At 37.4% G+C, this 21801-nt stretch overlaps 1 pseudogene; it reads left to right on the forward strand.

The window, feature by feature from the left end:
- Positions 1-21801, forward strand: part of LOC140167517 (twitchin-like) — a 118454-nt pseudogene that overhangs the window by 46324 nt on the left and 50329 nt on the right.

The following is a 21801-nucleotide window of genomic DNA, read 5'->3' on the forward strand; positions in this document are numbered from 1 at the left end:
CAACAAAAACTTGCTGTAACAATTTCAATAAACTAAGATATAAGTGATAAACTAAGTGATAAATGTCCATTAAAGAATAATACAATGATAAATATTTATCATTTTCCCAGATGTGCCTGGACCACCAGAAGGCCCGCTGGAGATCACCGACGTCGGCAAGTTCGCTGTCGGCCTCAAATGGAAACCACCCAAGGATGACGGTGGATCAAGAGTAGAATACTACACCATAGAGAAACGTGAGGGTGGCCGCAAGATGTGGCAGGTCATCACTACCTATGCAACAGTGTGCCAACTCACAGTGCCAAACCTACAGGAGAACATGGAGTATGAATTCCGCGTCAAGGCCGAGAATATCAACGGTGTTGGCCCGCCATTGATGGGATCTGAACCTATCACTGTCAAGTTGGCATTCAGTAAGTGGATGTATCTTTGTCATTGGGCTATTCCAGTTGAACTCCATAACCCCTATGGAAGAAGACATGATAATAATCTCCCACACAGGGGTGTAGATTTCAACCTCATTTGAAATTCATACTCCCTGTGTAGAAGATTAGGATCATGTCTTCCATAGGGGGTTTAGGGATTTCAACTGGAATATCCCATCCCATTCATTGTTCAGACAGTATCCTCCTATGAAGCCCAGGTCCTAGGCAGCAGTTTGCAGACAACCATTTTTACTCCATTGTGGGGGTTTGGATAGGGATGTGTATCCAAGAATCTGAAAAAGGACCCATACCAATTTTCCAACAAAATTGACCCATTTTTATACCGGAGACCCACAAATTTTGAGTAAATTTAACCCAATATTGCAAATGTTTTTCAAATTTTAAACAAAAATTGGGTTCAACTCAGGTGAAATTTGAGTATTATTTCAAATTTGTTAAAAATTACCCATTTTTGGGCTCAAAAATGATACCCATATTTGCAGCACATCCTCATATAGTCATTTATACTAAGCAATACCTCTGGGGTTTTATCTATTGGAACTGCCTGCTTCTGAGAGTGCATTGAGCTATTCCAGTCCATATACCCCCTGTTAATCTTCCAAACAGGAAGTGTGAATTTCAAAGAGTTTACCTGAATAGGAGACTCCATTTGAAATGTACACTCCATGTGTCTTCCATAGGTGTATGTATTTCAGCTGGAATTGCTTATTCTGATGATTGCCTTCCTTTACCTTGGTTTAAAAAACGTGATCCTCTTATACCAGTCATATATTAGTATATACAATCAAAGAATGTAACCACTGTGTTGAGTCTATAATATCATTGGTATTAGTTTGTCGAAAGCAGTGATAGTGTATTAAAACTTTTTAAAACACATGGCCAAACATAAGTATAATTTTGTAAATGTGTACTTTTCCAGATGTACCAACACAACCCGGCAAACCTGAAGTCCACAGCATCAAGAAGACTAGCATGTCAATAACCTGGACCCAACCAGAACACGACGGAGGAAAACCAATCCAGGGCTACATCCTTGAAGTCAGGGAAAACTTTGCCTTCGCCTGGTCTCGCAAATCTGCAGATCTTATCAAGGATACTGAGTTCCAGATCGATGATTTGACGGAAGGAAGCACCTATGAGTTCAGAGTGTTGGCTCAGAATGAGGTAGGCTTGAGTAAGCCAAGTGAGCCGACGTCTCCACCAAGAGTTGCTATTGATCCATCAAGTAAGTAGAGGGGAATGTTTGGTCTTGGTTTAAGTATTTCACAAAATAGTAGTGGTTTATAGTGCACTATGCATAGGCATAAACCCAAAAACCTCAGCACACTTTACATGGAATTCCCTGACCACTGTGATACAATATTATATACCCTTTAGCATCAATCAGGGACTTCCGCTAAGAAGTGCACACCCTATACATACCACAATAAACTGCCACAGCCTTCTGAGCCAATGACATAAGATGGTGTCAGTTGGCCCTGGAGAGAGTTGTACACCGCAGATAAATGGTACCTCCCACCTTCTCTATTTAGGGAGCCTATATGATGCTGATGTGATATGCATTCTGTCCAAACCACAACTTAGCATGGGTAATCAGCTGTCACAGAAACCACTTAATAAACGACAAAAAATGTGTCACACCATAGTGGACCAATCTGACAAAATTATGTATCACACAATATTAGTGAAAACAAATGCGTATAGGTAGAAATCAGGTATTTAAATTTGTCATTAAGGGAGAAGTCAGCAGTTATCATGCTATGGTTAATTGTCTGGGCTGGTAATTAGAGAATATAGGTATTGTTTTTAGCTTCTGCCGTGCATCTATCATCTTATAACATGGGCGACATCATTATTTTAAGTAAAACAATGTTTTATGCCAAAATTAATGCTGTCACCCATGTTACAAGAGACGATAGATGCACAGCAGCGGCTAAAAACAATACTTTTATTCTCATTCTTAAACACTTCAATTCAAATAATATTAATCATAAGTATACCAAGTGTTAATCAAATTAAATCCTACATTTTACAAAGAATTACCTAGAGCTAAGAATCGATCAGTGCCGTTGTTCCTATGCACCCCCTATTGGTTCAAATAGTACATACGAGTATTGCATCGACCGGCACGCACTGAACCATGTTATATCGTGTTATATCACATGGCTAAGAACCAATAAAATTGCAGGAACTTTATCAAGTGTTTAAGAATGTGTATCAAAGTTGCACCACTTATATTTATTTGGCTATGAATGGTTTATGGCCCATAATCATACAATCATGATAGTTGACCACTGTCTTTTATCAACAAGAATCCCATTTTTGTATAAATTCTGTGACCATGTATTGTTTTATTCCATCAGGGAAACCAACACCACCTGGCATACCACGAGTCTACGACATCAAAACCACAGAATGTACCCTCACCTGGACTGTCCCATTCTCCGATGGCGGTAGTCCTATCTCACACTATTGTGTAGAACGCAGGATGAAGGGAACACCAGACTGGACAGACAGGACAGAATGTCCTGATACCACATTTACAGTGACTGGATTGAGAGAAGGCCAGGAGTATGTGTTCCGTGTGACTGCTGTTAATGAGGCAGGACATGAGAGTGATCCTAGCAAGGTATCACAGGAGATCAAGGCTACAGAACCAGTTGGTAAGTTGTTAACCTTATGAGACATACCTGCCGATTGGCCAAGATGAATATTGTGTCCAATTTTGAACCAATCAAGGAGGGTATTAATAAGATCATCTGCAAATGCAAGTTTGACCATGAATAGTTTAAAGCCTAATCATAATTGGCAATTGAAATGAGCATTTCAAGTTATCAACCAATCAGAAATGCTGTTAGATGACCAGTAGTGTCCAGGGGGTTAAAGTTTTGTTGTTATATTCTTTTGACATCAGCTTTGTGTTCTGGCATCTGGGATCAAGTGGCTATGATTCACAGACATCATACTTTCATCTATGTCAATGTACAGCTCTAATTAAAAGCATGTGAAGATTTTGTAAGCCATGTTGGTCCCTTTGGGATATTCCAGTTGAAATTCATTCTCCCCCTCATGGATGTCATGACCTTAATCTTACACACTGGGAAATGTATGAAATATGTCTGCCATATTCTTCTTATGAAATATTATGAAATGTTAAGCTTATTTCTTCAATTTCTTATTGTTTTTAGTTGGAATTGCCCCAACTTTCATATCGGAGCTTGAAGATGTAGCAGTACCTGACAAACAGAAAGCTGTATTCTCATGCAGAGTGGCTGGTTCCCCTCATCCTACAGTTACATGGTAAGTTTTTGTTTCACATTGTTATAATTGACTATATTCTATTATGATCAAAATATGGTGTAATTTAGTATGAAAGTCAATTTGAAGGTTTCATTATGAAGAGACATCCCCACAACAGCAGAGCAAATTGGATCTGTTATATGGACACAAAATTTTCTTTATTTTTGTATCAATAAATGAGAAGAGGACGATTTGACTGTGCTTCATTTTACAATGGGTATCAAAGATGTCTTTGTTAACCTTTATCCTCAAATGATTTAACCCCATGAGAACTACCTGCCGATTGGCCAAAAAGAAGTTTTCATTATCAATTGAACCAATCGGCAACATTGTTAGAATAATTTCACCATGCAAAAAAATTGGGGTGAATTATTTGCAAAGCTCCATTCTTATTGGAGATTTAAGTGAAGATATCATGTAATTGACCAATCAGAGGCAATGTTAGATCGGCAGGTAGTGCTCAGGGGGTTAAAAGCAAATAATTCTGTAAATTAATGATAATTCTTAATTTCTAATGTCTGCAGGATTCGAAAGGGTCGTCAGGTATTTACAGGCCGTCGTTTTGAGGTTATCACGGAATCTGATAGTGTCCACAAACTAGCTGTAATGGATGCTGGTGAAATGGATGCTGGCATGTATACCGTGGTACTTGAAAACGAGTCTGGAAAAGCTAGATCATCTGCTGAGCTCTACATACAATGTGAGTTGAAAAATGAATATTCTTTTATCTTCTCACAAAGAATTGAATGTCATTACTGGCAGAAAAATTATGTTTCAAAAGGTTAGAAGTGGTATGAAATAGAAATAAGTTCAGATGTTGTACATTTTAGCTTAAACATTTGGTATGTGTGCATCATATAAAGTGAATCAAAATGTTACGAGCACTGCACCGAGAAGACAAACAAATTATATGGTGTGGTAGGTATCAGTTCTGCAATGGACAGAAAAACACTTGTCATTGTCTAAGTCAGTGCTGAATGTGTTATTTTATATGGATTTAGGTGGATTTATATGGAAATACAGTTCCAAATTTTGACCCAACACAATTTTAACTCCCTCCTCACGGATGTCGACTGCAGACTACTAGTTTCAAATTTTCTTTCAAAATTCTAAAATTTGTGAATTGTATATTTTCAAGACCATATTTGGAATCAGCATGAACAATGCATTAAAATGAGTACAAACCAGCCTAGTATTGGTTCAGTGGTTTTTGAGATAGCTCTTGATATTTTGAGAAAATATCTCAAACTTGTACTTTTTATGTTGAAGCCTATGGCTAGCACGCAGATCATTAATTTCCTCACCTTATATATTTCCTTTTGTCAAGTAGCATCTTGTGACCTCAAATTGTTTATTTATATATATGCATACTCTTTTCTCGCAGCCTTGCCATCCCTTGACATGGACCGCCGTATGCGTGAGATTAACATCCGTGCTGGCGCTGTTCTACGTATCGCTGTACACTACGAAGGCTGGCCTAAACCAGAGTTTGTCTGGAAGAGAGATGACGAAGTCATTGAAGCTAAAGGCAGAATATCTATTGATGCTCTGGCAGGTAAATATGCAAATGGTTATTAATATTTACCAATATGCAAATGATAGAATATCAAACTGAAAAGTTCGCTTATTATTATAGAACGTGCTGCATACTCGTGCTTCGACAAGCGTCTTCCTCGATGATGCGGTGTTGAGTGATAGACAGCATGCAGAATTACCAATGAAATTCAGCGCTAACAACCTAAGCCACAGCCACTGACTAAAAATATAAAATAAAGCTCATTATTATTAATCAGTATGCAAATGATGTAAGATGAACAAATCCCATCACTAGTCTACCATCATCCCAAACTGGGATCTTCAGAGCAAGGTGCACACCAGGGGTGCACATAAACTTTAAATAGAAGAATACATAGAGAACAGAAAGCTGATAATTGATTTGAGAAATGATTATGCAAAATATTTTTGTTTATAATTCCTAGGCATAGCTGAAATCACTGTGAGAGAAGTGGAGAGAGAAGATGCAGGAATATACACACTGACTGCAAGCAACCCACTTGGATCACAGAGTATAACAGCTAAAGTCAATGTACTTGGTAAGTTGTCTTTGTCTTGTCTGTCTGGGTGTGTGTCTGTCTGTCTGTTGGGGTGTCTGTCTGTCTTGTCTGTATTGGGTTTTTTTTATTCTACCTGCTAACAGTCAACTTGTATCACAGTGTCAGCTAATGTCAACATAATTTGATATAAAAATTCCTTTAAAAGGAATTGGGCGAGACAATGAGAAATTTGCAAGAGGCATGTATGACTACTAAAAATTTGCAGGAGAAAAAAACTAAAAAAAGGGATTCGAAAAGAGTAAGTTTTCAGAAATTTTTGTGAGGATGGGATAGGATAGGAAGCTTTATTTCACAACTGAGGTCCAAATTAACAAAGCTGTTCTTCCTTGGGGCCGTGGACGAAATGCATGGAGGAGGGGGAGAATTTTTTGTTATTGTGTCACATATGTGGAAAATATTATATATGTTTTATCTAAATATTTCTTATTTTTTATCTAAAACTGTTTAAAACTGGTTAAATTTTGCAGACAAACCAGGTCCTCCAACTGGTCCACTCCGCACAATGGACGTAACCAAGACAACCATCAGGCTCGCCTGGGAACCACCTGAGGACAATGGTGGCGCTCCAATCACTTGCTACCAGATAGAGCTACGCGAGACCAACCGGACTGCATGGCATAAGGCTGGCACATCAATAGAGAATAGCTTTACTGTCCCAGGCTTGGTGGAAGGCATGTCTTATGTGTTTAGAGTGTCGTCTGAGAACCAGTATGGTATTAGTGATCCTTTGGAGGGTCGGGATTCTATCATGGCCAAAGCACCATTCGGTAAGTACTGGCATCTAACATGAAGATCTTTCATGCAGTAGCATAGCCAGTGGGGTGGCAATGGGGGCAGAGTGCCCCCCTGACAAAAAATGAAAGAAAAAAGTGCCCCTCTGACAAAAAATGAAAGAGAAAATCTGGAGGGCCAAGGAAAAGAAAAGGGGCAAGGGGCAAAATTCGCCCCGATCATGGGCCAAAATAGTGTAAAAAATTTGTGTTGTGCGTGCAGATTGTCACAATAAAGCCCTTTTCACGCCAATCATGGGCGAAAATAGTGCAAAATACAACATTTTTGCACGCCACATGCGCACATTATCCCAATAAAGCCTCTCTAAAAACAAAACTGCAATTTTTTTGGTCTGTGCCCCCAAAATTTTATTTTGCCCCTCCTGACCAAGAAAGCTGCCTATCCCCCTGCTTACATGATGATACCAAGATCATTATTTTACCCCCCCCAATGAAAACCCATTTGTGGTGTATAAGCCAAAAGTGCCTACACTTATCATAAATCTCTACTTTCCATACATTTACTGAGGGCAAAGTTTGTATGCTTCCATTATAAAATAAATCCGCTCTCCCTGTGGCTCATCTGCAAATGCAGGGCAGATGACCCACGATCAAATCAAATCAAATCAAACAAAATCTGGTCGGGTAACGCCAATTGTCGGCTACACTTGTCTGTCCTGTAAAGATGCCCAGACCCGCTATCTACAGCGACCCCTTTTGCTAGGTCACATCACCTGGCCTGACTGAGGCCTCATCAGTGTCAGCTGTTAATGCCTAGATATGCCTGACATATATATATATATTTTTAAATTAGCTATGTACCACTTTAACTTTTGCAAAATCACAAAATCTTACCAGAGTAATATATTATATTTATGATATGTATTTATAATATAATTGTATTGAAATTATTGAAACTATAGATAAAAAGTAGACGGTCAAATTCCGCACCCTTAATCCCATATTGGTGTGAGTAGATTTACTAAAAGTATTATCAATCCACATTCTTCTCCTAACAGATATACCAAAGCCACCTGGCAAACCTAAAGTGAGCAACATCCAACGTGACTCAGTCGAACTCCAATGGAACCCACCAGACTCAGATGGCGGTAGCCCCGTCATCTCATACATCGTTGAGAAACGCGAGATGACGAGTCGTCGTTGGTTCCGCGCCAACCGTGAGGAGGTGACAACTAATAAATGCACAATCATTAACTTAATCGAAGATGCTGAATATATGTTCCGAGTGATCGCTGAAAACAAAGCTGGCATGAGTGAACCTGGTGAAGCATCTGTCAGAGTAACAGTACAAGATCCAAGAGGTTGGTACAATGGGATATTGCAGTTGAAATTCATACACCCCCTATGGCAGACATGTGTATAAGATTAAGGTCATGTCTTCCATAGGGGTGTATAGATTTCAATTGGAATAGCCCAATACAGTAAAATTACAAGTCGACTAAAAATGAAGGATCTATGGTCCAAGTCTTTAAACCCTTATTAATTTCAATGGGTTAGTTTGCAAGAAAAGGGTATCCATTTCTAAGCATTTTGTACCCAATATGGACAATTTTTTTCTCCAAAATTGTCTATGCTCCAGAAAATGTAAGCATTTTAGACACTTAAGTTCAAAAAGAGCTGTTGAAAAACTGTTTATCCACTACAAAAGCTACAAAAAACTTAGTGGCCTGAGCTTTGAATCATAGCAGAATCTTTATCAAAGGCAAAGAACTATCTGAAGATCTGTAACATTCAGACCCATTTTAAAGAATTTTCTATGTAAAAGATGGACTAATGTGTCTAGGATTTTTTGTTAGAAAATTACTCATTTAAGCAACACATCCCTGTATAAAGAATGACCCCTAGAGTTCAATTTCACGCCAAATACATATGTTAGCATCTAATAGTGACCAAAAACTTAGTGGCCTGAGCTTTCATTCCTTGCAAAATATTTATCAAAGGCAAAGAACTGTTAATAATTCTGAAACATACTGATCCATTTTAATGAATTTTCTATTCATGGCTGGGATTTCTGTTAGAAATTGACTCATTTGAGCAACACATCCTTGTATTAGAGTCACGCGGTAGCCGTGACCAGCAAGTTTTAAAAAAAAAAGACTGATAAAGAAGACTAATAACATATGCTCCCATGAGACTATATTTACACCTAACATTAAAACACTTGACTTCTATTGTTCGATGTTATTTTTAAGCTGGGTACAAAATGTATCTAAAACCATGGTAAATGTTATTTACAGTCCCAGGTGTAATATCTTGACAACTCATTAATTCCAAAAGGGCCACCAATCCTACAGTCAATCATTGTTCGTAATAAACAAATATTTTTGCTTCCATTTCACGCGGTATTTCATAGCGAAAATTAGTTGCAAATCAAACTGATCCAGAATTTTTGGACACTGCTACAGGTCTACCTGGTTCTCACCTTCACACTACTTTTTCAGATTCACTTCCAAATATACCCTAGCAGCTTCTGAGATACCCTACATACAAATTCTGAGCCCCATTCGCCAAAAAATCAAATTTTTTACAATTCTTTTGTTCTTATCGGACGACGCATCCATTTATATAATAAATGCTGTATTTCGACACAGCAATTTTCAGCAGAGGCACATGGCCTAATGGTTAGGGCGTTTGACTCCAGATACGCTATCCCGAGTTCGAAACCCGGTGACCAACTGATTTTTTTCTCAATATTTTATTAAACAATTTATTGTCATTAATCAAGGATAACATAATTTTAAACATCCAGTGCTATTGTGATATTATTTTTTATTAAAGCAATTTAAAAACACAGCATAGTGTGATACAACACCATCAAGGATCAAAAGAAATCTGAATAACACAAGAAACTAGATCAGGTATTTATAGGGTATACGACGTTACTCATTGTTATTCTCATTTAAATATAGTTTGTCCTACCACGGACAAATTCGCATGATAATAGGACAATAAAACATGATTGTGATATGTATGAATGGTTGTTGAATCGATTTAGAGACCTGACTCTCTGTCATCTTCAGCTATCGTAGAACATGACAATTGTCATACCGTCCCGTAAGGTTGATTACAAACACTCTGTAGGTGTGGAAAATTGTTCGCTAGTATGGAAGGCCAGCAGGAAAAAAAATCCAAATAACATTTATCAAGCATAGTATGGAAGCGTCTATGTGACACAACTTGACAAGATAATTATCTTGCCATGTCGACTTATTATCAGCATTATGTCAACATGACGATATAAAATATCTCGCCAAGACAACTGAACAAACAAGTCAACATGGCAAGATATATTATCATGCTAAGTCGACATACCAAAAATGGATGTCGTCTTCGCGAAATAAATTATTATGCCAAGTCAATTTAGCAACAAATTAATGTCAACATAGCAGGATATTTTGTCACGTCCAGTTGACTTAAAAAACAAATAATAAGTCAACATGGTAAGATAAATCATACCAAGTAATAGTCATTTTTGACACCGTATAATTTAAATTATTGAAAAGCATCCTCGGGATGTAGAGGAGGGCGTCCCGAAATTAAAGGGAAAATTAAATCTCAAAAGACCACCGACAACCGCCGCTCAATAGGGATATCCAACTAGATTGCCCCGCAGGGCTACAAAGAACCACAAACCGCGAAATATGGATATCCAACAAGATTGCCCGCAGAGGGCTACAAAGAACCACAAACTGCGAAATTTGGATATCCAGCTAGAATGCCCCGCAGGACTCGGGAACCACAAATCTTGAAATATGGACATCCTACAAATTAAAACCACAAACCGCGAAAAACCGCCAACAACTGCCGCTCAATAGAAATATCCAACTAGATTGCCCCACAGGGCTACAAAGAACCACAAACCGCGAAATTTGGATATCCAACTAGATTGCCCAAGAGGGCTATAAAGAACCACACACATGAAATATGGATGTCCAACAAGTTTTAACTATAAATTAGCCCTCGATAGAGGGCAAGGCTTGAAGGATTAGGGAAATTATAACAACGAACCGCGAAAGTTACCTTAACAAACAATATAAGTCAAAATGGTAAGATAAATTATCATACCAAGTAATAGTAATTTTTGACACTGTATAATTATTGAAAAGCATCCTCGGGATGTAGAGGAGGGCGGCCGAAACTTTAAAAAAGGGAAAATTAAAACCACAAATCTCAAAAGACCGCCGACAACCGCCGCTCAATAGGGATATCCAACTAGATTGCCCAGCAGGGCTACAAAGAACCACAAACCGCGAAATTTGGATATCCAGCTAGATTGCCCCGTAGGACTCAGGAACCACAAATCTTGAAATATGGATATCCTACAAATTAAACCCACAAACCGCGAAAAACCGCCAACAACTGCCACTCAATATAAATATCCAACTAGATTGCCCCGCAGGGCTACAAAGAACCACACATCGCGAAATATGGATATCCAACAAGCTTAAACAATAAATTAGCCCCGATAGAGGACAGGGCTTGAAGAATAAAGGAATACCACAAACCGCGAAAGACCGCCAACAACCGCCGCTCAATAGAGATATCCAACTAGATTGCCTGCAGGGCTACAAAGAACCACAAGCGGCGAAATTTGGATATCCAACTAGATTGCCTCAGGGCTACAAAGAACCACGTACATTTTATAGGTTTAGCTACATATACTGTATTTTTATTGTCATAAATCAAGGATAATATTATTCAAACATCTATTTGTAGTTTTATTCGTCTTATGTAGTACTGCGTAAACGGAAGACTTACCAAGATTGGAGCTACTCGGCTTTATTCAGAAAAAGAAAGGAAATCTACCAAAAAACGTTGACAACGTAAAGAAAGCAGCAAGTTTAAAAAGCCCCACCTCGGCTCACTTTTTGAAACTTGGTCCCATTTTGAACATCAAATACAGCGCTTCCAACGTTTTAATAATAGCATGACTGGCATTATATGCCTATTTGTTATTTATTTAATTCGATCATTAATCATGAAATTAATATTATAAAACAAAACATATATAGGATGTTGGCTTACCATGCAAGAGCAAGATTATAACGTTTCTGATCTTACAAATTAATATCGCATCGGCACATTAAAGACTCATAACACATATGGAAATGTTTGAAGTTGATAATATTATGATAAAGTTTAAATCAGTTCCAGGAAATCAGTACGTTTTACAAATGGGACCAAGTTTCAAAAAGTGAGCCGAGGTGGGGCTTTTTAAACTTGCTGCTTTCTTTACGTTGTCAACGTTTTTTTGGTAGATACAGAATGACCCCTATACTTTGATCAGCTTGTAATCGTCTGGCCTTATAACATAGCGGATTTATATAAAAATATTTTATTTTGAGATTGTTCTTGTGTCATCTTGCCAGAAACATCACAAATTATTAATTCAAGTCCTATAATTTGTCTACTTTGTTTAACACACAAAATATAGACCAAACACATCAACTAATAGCACTCTTAACGTGGGTCTACTTTTCGGTGTAGTGGTAAAAGCCTAACATTTCCCGCCTATTACGAGCAGATCAAACTACAGGGTTCAATTTTGCACTCAATTACACCTGTTTGCATCTAATAGTGACTTACCTTGTTATTTCTCTTATTTCAGGCAATGTCCCAGCATCCTTTGTACGTGAGCCAGAAAGCATCCAAGTTGTGGAAGGCAAAACCACTGCAATGGATTGTGAAGTTGCAGGCTATCCTATACCCAAAATCACATGGTACCGCAACGGCCGCGAGATCTTGGAGGGCCGTAAGTTCAAGATGACCAACATTGGCAACATCCATACGTTGGTTATTCATGAGGTGTTCGAGGAGGATTGCGGAGATATTGTCGTCAAGGTTGTCAACAAAGGAGGCACCAAGAGTGCTCGGGCTTCTCTAGAGATTCAAGGTAAGCTAGTTTCATAACATGCATTGGACTATTCCAGAAATTAATGGTACCCCCCTAAAGAAGACATGTAAGTTTGTTCCATAAATTTGTGGGAATTCCCAGACCAAAATTTTATCCAAAAAATGTGAATTCCCATTTTGGATTAAAAAATTGGGAATTCCCAGTGTCCCTAAAGAAGACAAGCAAATTTTTGCCAAAATGTTTGGGAATTCCCAAAATAAAAAGGCGTCTTTTTCTTGGGAATTACCATGTCTTCTTTAGGGTTGTGAAAATAATGACCAATTTTTTTTTGGAATTTCCAGAGCAAAAAATGTTGAAAAATTGTGGGAATCCCATGTCTTCTTTAGGGGGGTGCCTTTAATTTCTGGAATAGCCCATTATAAGTTACTCATATTATGAGAAAAATGTTTGAAATTAGTTATGATACATTGTAAATGATTCTATGAAAGTGATGAAATTTCAGTGTGGGTGATTCCTCCAACAATATTGTGGAATTCATTACTCTTGAGGAAAATTCTACATTTAGCAAAGCCAAAAAGTTTGAAGTGTTTATACCTCAAGTAAATGACGCTTATGGTCAGCACCATGAGAAAGAAAAGAAAGAATGCAAATCACAATTTATCAATGTTTTTGTAGTAGTGTATTATATTAACTGATAGTAGTATATTAGTACTTGTAGCAGTATATTATCTTAACATGTTCTTGCAGAAGGGTGTTACTTGATTCGTTTCTTGAAGAGATTCATCTGAATAGTTCAGTTTACAGTTTGAAAATTTTATTGTATGCTATCTTTTATGCAATAAAGTTCGCAAAAAGAAAATACAAAATGTTAATGTACGTTAAACATAACCATGGGATGTAACTATTTTTTAATCAACTTTCCTATTTCAGTTGCACCAAAGATCAATGTGCCATTCCATCTCCGCCAAACTTTGACCTGCTTACCAGGAGAAAACCTCAAGCTCCGCCTTGGATACGTCGGCACACCAAAACCAACCATTACCTGGGATCATAATGGCACTGACATCAAAGACATCTTGGGAATGAAGTACGAGATCAAGACCACTGAAAGAGATAGCGTACTCAGCATTCATAAGGTCGCTAAAGTCGATTCTGGAAAATTCACCATGGTTGCGACAAACAGCTTGGGTCATGATACAGCTACTATTGAAATCAGATTACTAAGTAAGTTCAAAGAGAGATGGCAGACACCTGTAGGTTTTATTTGGGGGGGTAACTCAAGTTTGGTGTGGGTTGGGAAGTGCCACTGAGAACTTGAAAGTGGATCCATCACTGTACCAATTTTCCAAGAAATTTGGACCCAGTGCTATACCAAAAGTCCAAATTTTCAACCAAATTTAACACAACTTACCAGAGTTTGTACAAGTTTACCCAAATTTTTGGCAAATTTTAGTGAAGCATTTGGTCAAACAAATTGATATACCAAAATGGCCGAAAATGCAACCCACATTTGCAGCACATCCCCATATGGTCTTTTGTACTTTGCTTGGGTTTTATTACTATTGTCACTAGAAAGCAATTTGATGTAATTACAAGGATTGCCATAGAGTTTCCAATTTTTATATTTAAAGTGTATCTAATTGGCTACATATAACTGGTAAAAAAATTCTTCAGTGTAACACTGCAAAGGTGGTAAGTCTAAAGTGCTTTTAGGACTTGTTAAAAAAAAGGCCCAGTGATTTATAGTGCGCTACACACAGGCACAACGCCTAGACGTTGATCCACAAGCCTTAGCACACTTACAGGTTTTCGCTGACCACTATGGTCCCACAACATTCCATAAACCATTAAACAACAATTCAGGGACTTTGTTGCTTCAAGAGCGCACACCCTAGATATTCCACAAATAACCTTCACAACCAGGATCAGCTCCCCGACTTCCGTACGGGTTGCAACAAGACAAATTAGCAGTAAGTTCCTTGTCCATGGGAATTTCAAGCTAACTCAATTTTTCCACGAGAGCATACTAGGCACAGCCAGGGTTTGAACCCGCAACCTCTTGCACCATAGTCGAACGCCTTATCGATTGAGCTAACTTTACTGCTAAATTGTTAGAAGAAATGCATTTAATTTACTCTTCAAACTATGCCTCCATAATGGTTATCATTGCGGATTATCACTGTCTCGTGACACGTTCCTACCTGCCATGAGAGTAGTATGACACAACATTTGAAAAACTAGGTTATAGAGTTAAAGCAAATATTGCTTCCTTCTCACTCAAAAGATTTATACCCATCAAGAATAAGTAATTAAATTTCAATCACAGAATATTCAAACTGACATTTTGCTGACATAAAAATGATGTTTTATCTTCTAGGACAACCTGATGCACCTCGCAACTTGGAGAGCCAAGAAGTAACTACAGATACCGTTCGTCTTTCATGGCAGCCACCAGAATATGACGGTGGCGCCACTATCAGTACTTATGTGATTGAGAAGAAGGCTGACAAGAGCCAATTCTGGGGCCGATGCATCTCAACACGCAACACCTTCCACACAGTCACAGGCCTGGAGCCTAATACAAAGTACCAATTCCGTGTGGTTGCAATCAACTTGTATGGCGCTAGTGAGCCATGCACAGCATCTAAGATCATTGCAACTAAACGTAAGTTTTCTCTTCATTTTGGGCTTGTATTATTTTGATTTTTTACCTTATCTAGTAAGTTAAGCTAAAAAGCTTTGCAAACCTAGCATTAAAATAATTTGGGAGTGGTTGGTGGGAAAAGATTACAATTTGGGAGTGGTGGGTGGGAAAATTTTGCAATCTTCTGCAACTGAATGCTAACTGTAATGATATAAAATGTTAATATAATCTTACCAGGTTAAACACCCTATCCTATTGGATGAGCCTGCTTTAAATATGTCAATAATTTTGTTGATCACATGTTGAATCCTATCTAAATAATAGGATTAACAAAAACCAAAATGTGGCATTCCATTAAAAACCCTCACACCCCCTGTGGAAGCTGCCATCTTAATACATTTGCTCCTTGCACTCAATCCAACTGCAAAGTTTTGCTTTTTTTTGGTTAAATTTATAAAATCCAGTTGATTTTTGCACAATTTGACCTCAAATTAGACAATTTTGTATGGAATTCCAAAATCTTCCACACAATTTTTATGGATGAAAATTGCATCTGGAGTCATTTTAACTTTGGTTGGGATTCCATAATCTTCCTCCAGAGGGGGTGTAGTTTTCAAAGGGAATATCTCAATATTACTGATTTCTTTTGTAGGTGGTAAACTGTACTTTCATTAACTGTATTACAAAAACATTGTTTTCAAGCATTTATTTCATTTGTTTTCCATGTTTTTAAATTCAATTCTGTACAGCACGTGAATCAGAGCGTCCAGAGTTTGAAGACTTTGAGGGCAAACGTCGCTACTATGACTCTCTGGTAGACAAGTCCCACATCCCATCACGATATGACTTCATGAAACGTCCCGGCTCTATCTATGACTACTACAACATCTATGAGGAACTTGGAAGGTGGGTGAAACATAAGCTAAGAATTCACAGTATAAATTTAACACTAGGAAACATTTTAACATTGGGACCAAATTGTACTTTTGAGTATAATATTTGGAGCATTCTACTTGTATACAGTTTCTTTTCATGAATCATTCAACATAAACAGTTAGAGTGAAGAAACATAATAATACTTTTCATATACATCTGTAAATAATATACAACTGGATTGAGCATTTGTACTCTGACTCTGGCATCTTTTTCAATCCAACCATTACCCAGTGATATTACTAAAACTAATTACTGGTTGCAAATAAGTACCTTTAAGGAATGGGATATTAACGTTTGCACAGTATTTTTTGTGGGAGCTGAGAGTACACCAGACATATCGAATTGCATTCTGAATTTGCCATAAAATGTGTATTATATCGCGAATTTCAAAAAATCAAAATGATTTGATATCAGGAGGACATTCTCCGTATTCAGAAAGTTGCATGTAGGACATCTTAAAAGAATTGAACCCCAGTTCTTGAAACATCTTAGGAGTAATGAAATGTCAACTCTGTATTTACTTCCAAATTCTATCCCTATTTTCAGAGGATCATATGGTGTTGTAAACCGTGCAGTAGAGAAGGCAACAGGCAAGACCTGGGCTGCCAAATTCATCCGCTGCAAGGGACGTGAACGAGAACTTGTCCAGAGGGAGGTTGATATCATGAAGAAACTACATCATCTGCGTCTGCTGCAAATCCACGAAGTGTTTGAAACTGAAGATGAAATCCAGATGGTCATTGAATTGTAAGTGACTTAACCCCATGAGAACTACCTGCCGATTGGCCAAAATGAATATTGTGTCTAATTTTGGACCAATCAAGGAGGGTATTAATAAAATCATCAGCAAATGCAAGTTTGACCATAAATAGTTTAAAGCCTTGTTATAATTGGCAATTGAAATGAGCATTTCAAGTTATCAACCAATCAGAAATGCTGTTAGATGACCAGTAATGTCCAGGGGGTTAAAGTGAAAGTTGGGTGATCCAATTGACAGCCTCATCTCCTCTAATTCACCCTATCCAAATGCAGAATTTGGTGTTAGGTGAAAGCTCATATTTTTCTCCTAATGTTTGTTGGCATGCTTGCAGCACTACCACAAAAAAGCAAAATTGAGGAGAACCAAAGGATAGATGCCTTGTAGGCTTGGCATAGAGTACTGTAATTAACCAAGAGAGATTAACTTTAAAAGAAATATTTAATTAGATCTAAAAGAATATTCAGATGGGTTTGTAAAATATATGTTGCATTGCAAACAGAACAAGAATTCCAAGGGCCCAAATTATGAACAATTGTATTTCATCGAGTGTGGTAACTTTGAAGTGACTTAATGAGATTGTTCTCTTTCTTTCTTGTAGCTTGTCTGGAGGTGAGCTGTTTGACCGTTTAGTAGATGAGAACCACATCTTGACAGAGCCTGAGGTCATTGACTACATGAGACAAATATGTGAAGGCATACAACATATGCATGAGAAACATATTCTACATCTGGACTTGAAGGTATATTGTCTATCTGTTCATCTTTTTGTCATTTGTCATTTATTATGGATGTGGGCCCCAAATGAACCCTTGAGGTACACCACCTCATGCAAATAAGTCTTGTATTTGAACAGTCTTTGTCATTTGTCTGTCTTATCTGCTTGCATGTATGTTTGTCCAATGCTTGTATATCTGTTCATCTCTTTGTCATTTGTCATTTATTATGGATATGGACCCCAAATGAACCCTTGAGGTACACCACCTCATGCAAATAAGTCTTGCAGTTGAAAATTCTTTGTCATTTGTCTGTCTTATCTGTTTGCATGTTTGTTTGTCCAATGCCTGTTTGTGTTCTTTTATGTCAAATGTTCAACTACAACACTTGTTGCATGAAGTGGTGTACCTCAAGGGTTCATTTGGGGCCCACATCCATAATAAATTCATGTAAATGAAATGTTGAAAGCATTTCATTTTATCATTTTATTACCTGTGTTTTAAATACTTAGTATTTTTAAAGTTTGCATGAGGTGGTGTACCTCAAGGGTTCATTTGGAGCCCACATCCATAATAAATTCATGTAAATGAAATGTTGTATGCATTTCATTTTATCATTTTATTACCTGTGTTTTAAATACTTGGTATTTTTAAAGTTTGCATGAGGTGGTATACCCCAAGGGTTCATTTGGGGCCCACATCCATAATAAATTCATGTTAATGAAATGTTGAATGCATTTCATTTTATCATTTTATTCCCTGTGTTTTAAATACTTGGTATTTTTAAAGTTTGCATGAGGTGGTGTACCCCAAGGGTTCATTTGGGGTCCACATCCACAATAAATTCATGTTAATGAAATGTTGAATGCATTTCATTTTATCATTTTATTACATGTGTTTTAAATACTTGGTATTTTTTAATTTTGCATGAGGTGATGTACCCCAAGGGTTCATTTTGGGGCCCACATCCATAATAAATTCATGTAAATGAAATGTTGAATTTTTTATCATGCTATTACCTGTGTTTTAAATACTTGGTATTTTTGAGCCTAAAGATTGTATCTCTTTCATTTCATTGCCAGCCTGAGAATGTGATGCTGAAGACTCGCACAGGCAACGACATCAAGGTCATTGACTTTGGCCTTGCCAGAGAGCTAGCACCTAATGAACTAGTCAGAATCATGTTTGGTACTCCAGAGTTTGTAGCACCAGAGGTCGTGAACTTTGAACCTATAGGTCAACCTACAGATATGTGGTCACTTGGTATCATCGCCTATGTAATGTAAGTGAACAGAAATTGTTGAAGTGTTTAAAAGTAAATTCCAGTCTGGGGTCTTTTATTCTTATTTTGGGTTTCATAAGAGATTTCTGAGTGAATTTCAGCTCAGTTACACAAAATTTCAATCCCTTCAAAATAACATAATAATATAAATAACAATATTTGGACCATTAGTAGTTAGAGGGCAACACCTGGGTAGAATATTTAGAGAAGTGTCAGTTCCGATCATGGTAATGCCCGATTGTTGGCTACACTTACCTGTCCTGTAAAAATGCCCCGACCAGCTATCTATGCGACTCCCTTCACCAGGTCACTTATGCCTGGCCGAAGTTTCGTCAGCGTTATCTCCTAGATTTCAGCTGTTAAAGACTAGATATGCTTGACATTAAAAAACAATTATGGATCAATCAACTTTTCATGACTAGTCAAACAAAAAATAAAAAGTTTGAAATGTTTGAAGCAAGCAATGAACTAGACATTGTTGTTGTAGTACACTATTGTTATAGTATTATACTTGTTTCATGACCAGGGCTTAGGTTTAAGAGTTAGGTCTAGATTTAAGATCTGATCAGATGTAGAATTATTGCAAAATGGACAATTCCGTTTAAAATCCACACTACCCCTGTGGAAGATTTTGAAAATATCTCTGACAGGAGGAATATGAATTTCAAATGGCATGAACATATTTGGCTGCTTCATTTGAATTTCATACACCCTCTGAGAAAGATGCAACCTTACTCTTCTATAGAGGGAGGATGAGTTTCAATTAGAGTTGGTTAATATACTAATTCCATTTGAAATTTACACTCCCCCTGTGGAAGATATTTCCAAAATCTTCCACAGGGGTAGTATGGATTTTAAATGAAATAACCCAATTTGCTCAGAAGTATGTAAACGACACAAATTTCATTGATATAACAATGTTTGATTTTGTGCAGGTTGAGTGGTATTTCTCCATTCATGGGTGAGACGGACCAGGAGACTCTCAAGATGGTTTCTGTTGGCGAATGGGACTTTGATGAAGAAGCTTTCGCTGACATCTCTGATGAAGGTCTTGATTGGATTGAGAAGATCCTCATTAAGGACAAAGAGTAAGTTTGATCCCCAGGGGTATGGTTACTAAGTACAAATCACCATACAGGGATGTCCCTCAAATGTGTGATGTGATCGAGCAAAATCAGTCGGAAGTCGGAAATATTGATTTTAAGATATAGCCAAACAATTCAAATATTTCCTTTTGTTTGTTTTGGAAATTCTTTAACTTCTCATATCTTTTGAATTGGTTGTCCAATTTCAATGGGGTTTTCTGCAAAATGTAGCTTTGCAAATGCTTGTTACAATCAAATAAGAAACTGAAAATTGTATATGACCGACTTCAGACTGATTTTGCTTGATCACACCACATATGGGACTTATGTTTGTGTCTCTGGTAGTGGTATAACAATGGTTCCCATTTCAGCAATTCTGGTGGTATTTACTAATAAATGCCAATATTTCGCACCCGGTTAGTTGTGCCAAACATTCAAATTTACTAGCATTCCAAGTACTTGCAATGCAAAATTATGAAAAATGATCTTCATCCATGACATTGTCTTTTTAAAGACATTTCTTGTTTAATTGAAAGAGCGATTGCATTTTGAAGTATTTGGGTGTAGTATTTGACCAAACTATGTCAATGAAGGACCATGTGAAATCTGTTGTTAAAACGGTTAACTTTCATTTGAGGAACATCTATAGAATCAGGAGATATATCACGGTTGAAAGCTGCCACCACCTGGTTCGTTCGCTTATCCTATCCCGCCTGGATTATGCGAACTCGCTGTTGTTTGGAATTTCAGCTAAGGACAGAAAAAAGCTGCAAGTACTGCAAAACAGAGCAGCTCGAGTCATTTTTAGATGCAATAGACTTCAGTCCTCAGCACCCCTGCGGAGAGAATTACATTGGTTGCCTGTTAATGAGAGGGTTATCTTCAAAGTGCTGCTTTTGACCTTCAAAGGTATCAACAATCTCACACCTGGTTACCTGTCCTCATTACTCATTCAGTACAAACCAAGCAGGGAAAATTTGCGCTCCAGTAGTAATTTTCAACTTCAAGTTTCTCGTACTCGACTGTCAATAGGGGACCACGCCTTCAATGTTGCTGCCCCCGCCTTTGGAACTTGCTCCCCCTCCATATCCGCCTTTCACCCTCAGTCAATATTTTCAAGAAATTGTTAAAAACTCACCTTTTTCCATCTCAATAATGTTTTGTTCCTTATATGCATCCTTGGTATTTGCCTACATTTATTTTATCATTATATTTGCTTTGGGGTTTTAAAATTGTACTTCTTGTATTTTAATCATGTTAATAGGGTCTATAGTATTGATGATTTATCGTGTTGCTTTTTAATAATTTTTGTTGTACATGTAAGTGATATTTATTTTTGCTGTATAATTTTATATTATTGTGTTTTTAACCATGTTATTTGCTATTGTACAGCGCTGTGGTAATTTTTGATATAGCGCTCAATAAATGATGTGATATATATATATAAGTAAAAGTATGCAAGTTGTGTTATATTTCATTATATCAGTTTTGTATATTTTCTTTGAATTATATTTTCTCTTTTGCTATTTTCTTGTCTATTACAGCAACCGTATGACCATACAAGAAGCATTAGCTCATCCATGGTTGCAGGTAAGTAGTGGTCAATATTATTGCTGTAAACATGGGGAAAGGGAACATCTTCAAACATAAAATTTAAAATTTTGTCAAAGAAGAACGGCACTTGTTTACATTTTGAGAGCGTGCAGAAAGTAAATACGGAAGTGGGGTTCTGATTGGATGAATCAATCGTCTGACAATCATAGCAACAGATCGATAATCTGATTGGTCAATTGTGCGTCAAATCGTTGGTCAGCGCAGATTGGCGCCCTTGAAGTGAACACAAAGCTCTGTGTATGTCGCTCATTAACAGGGCGCT

This window comes from Amphiura filiformis, chromosome 13, assembly GCF_039555335.1.
Source record: "Amphiura filiformis chromosome 13, Afil_fr2py, whole genome shotgun sequence".
Lineage (NCBI taxonomy): Eukaryota > Metazoa > Echinodermata > Ophiuroidea > Amphilepidida > Amphiuridae > Amphiura > Amphiura filiformis.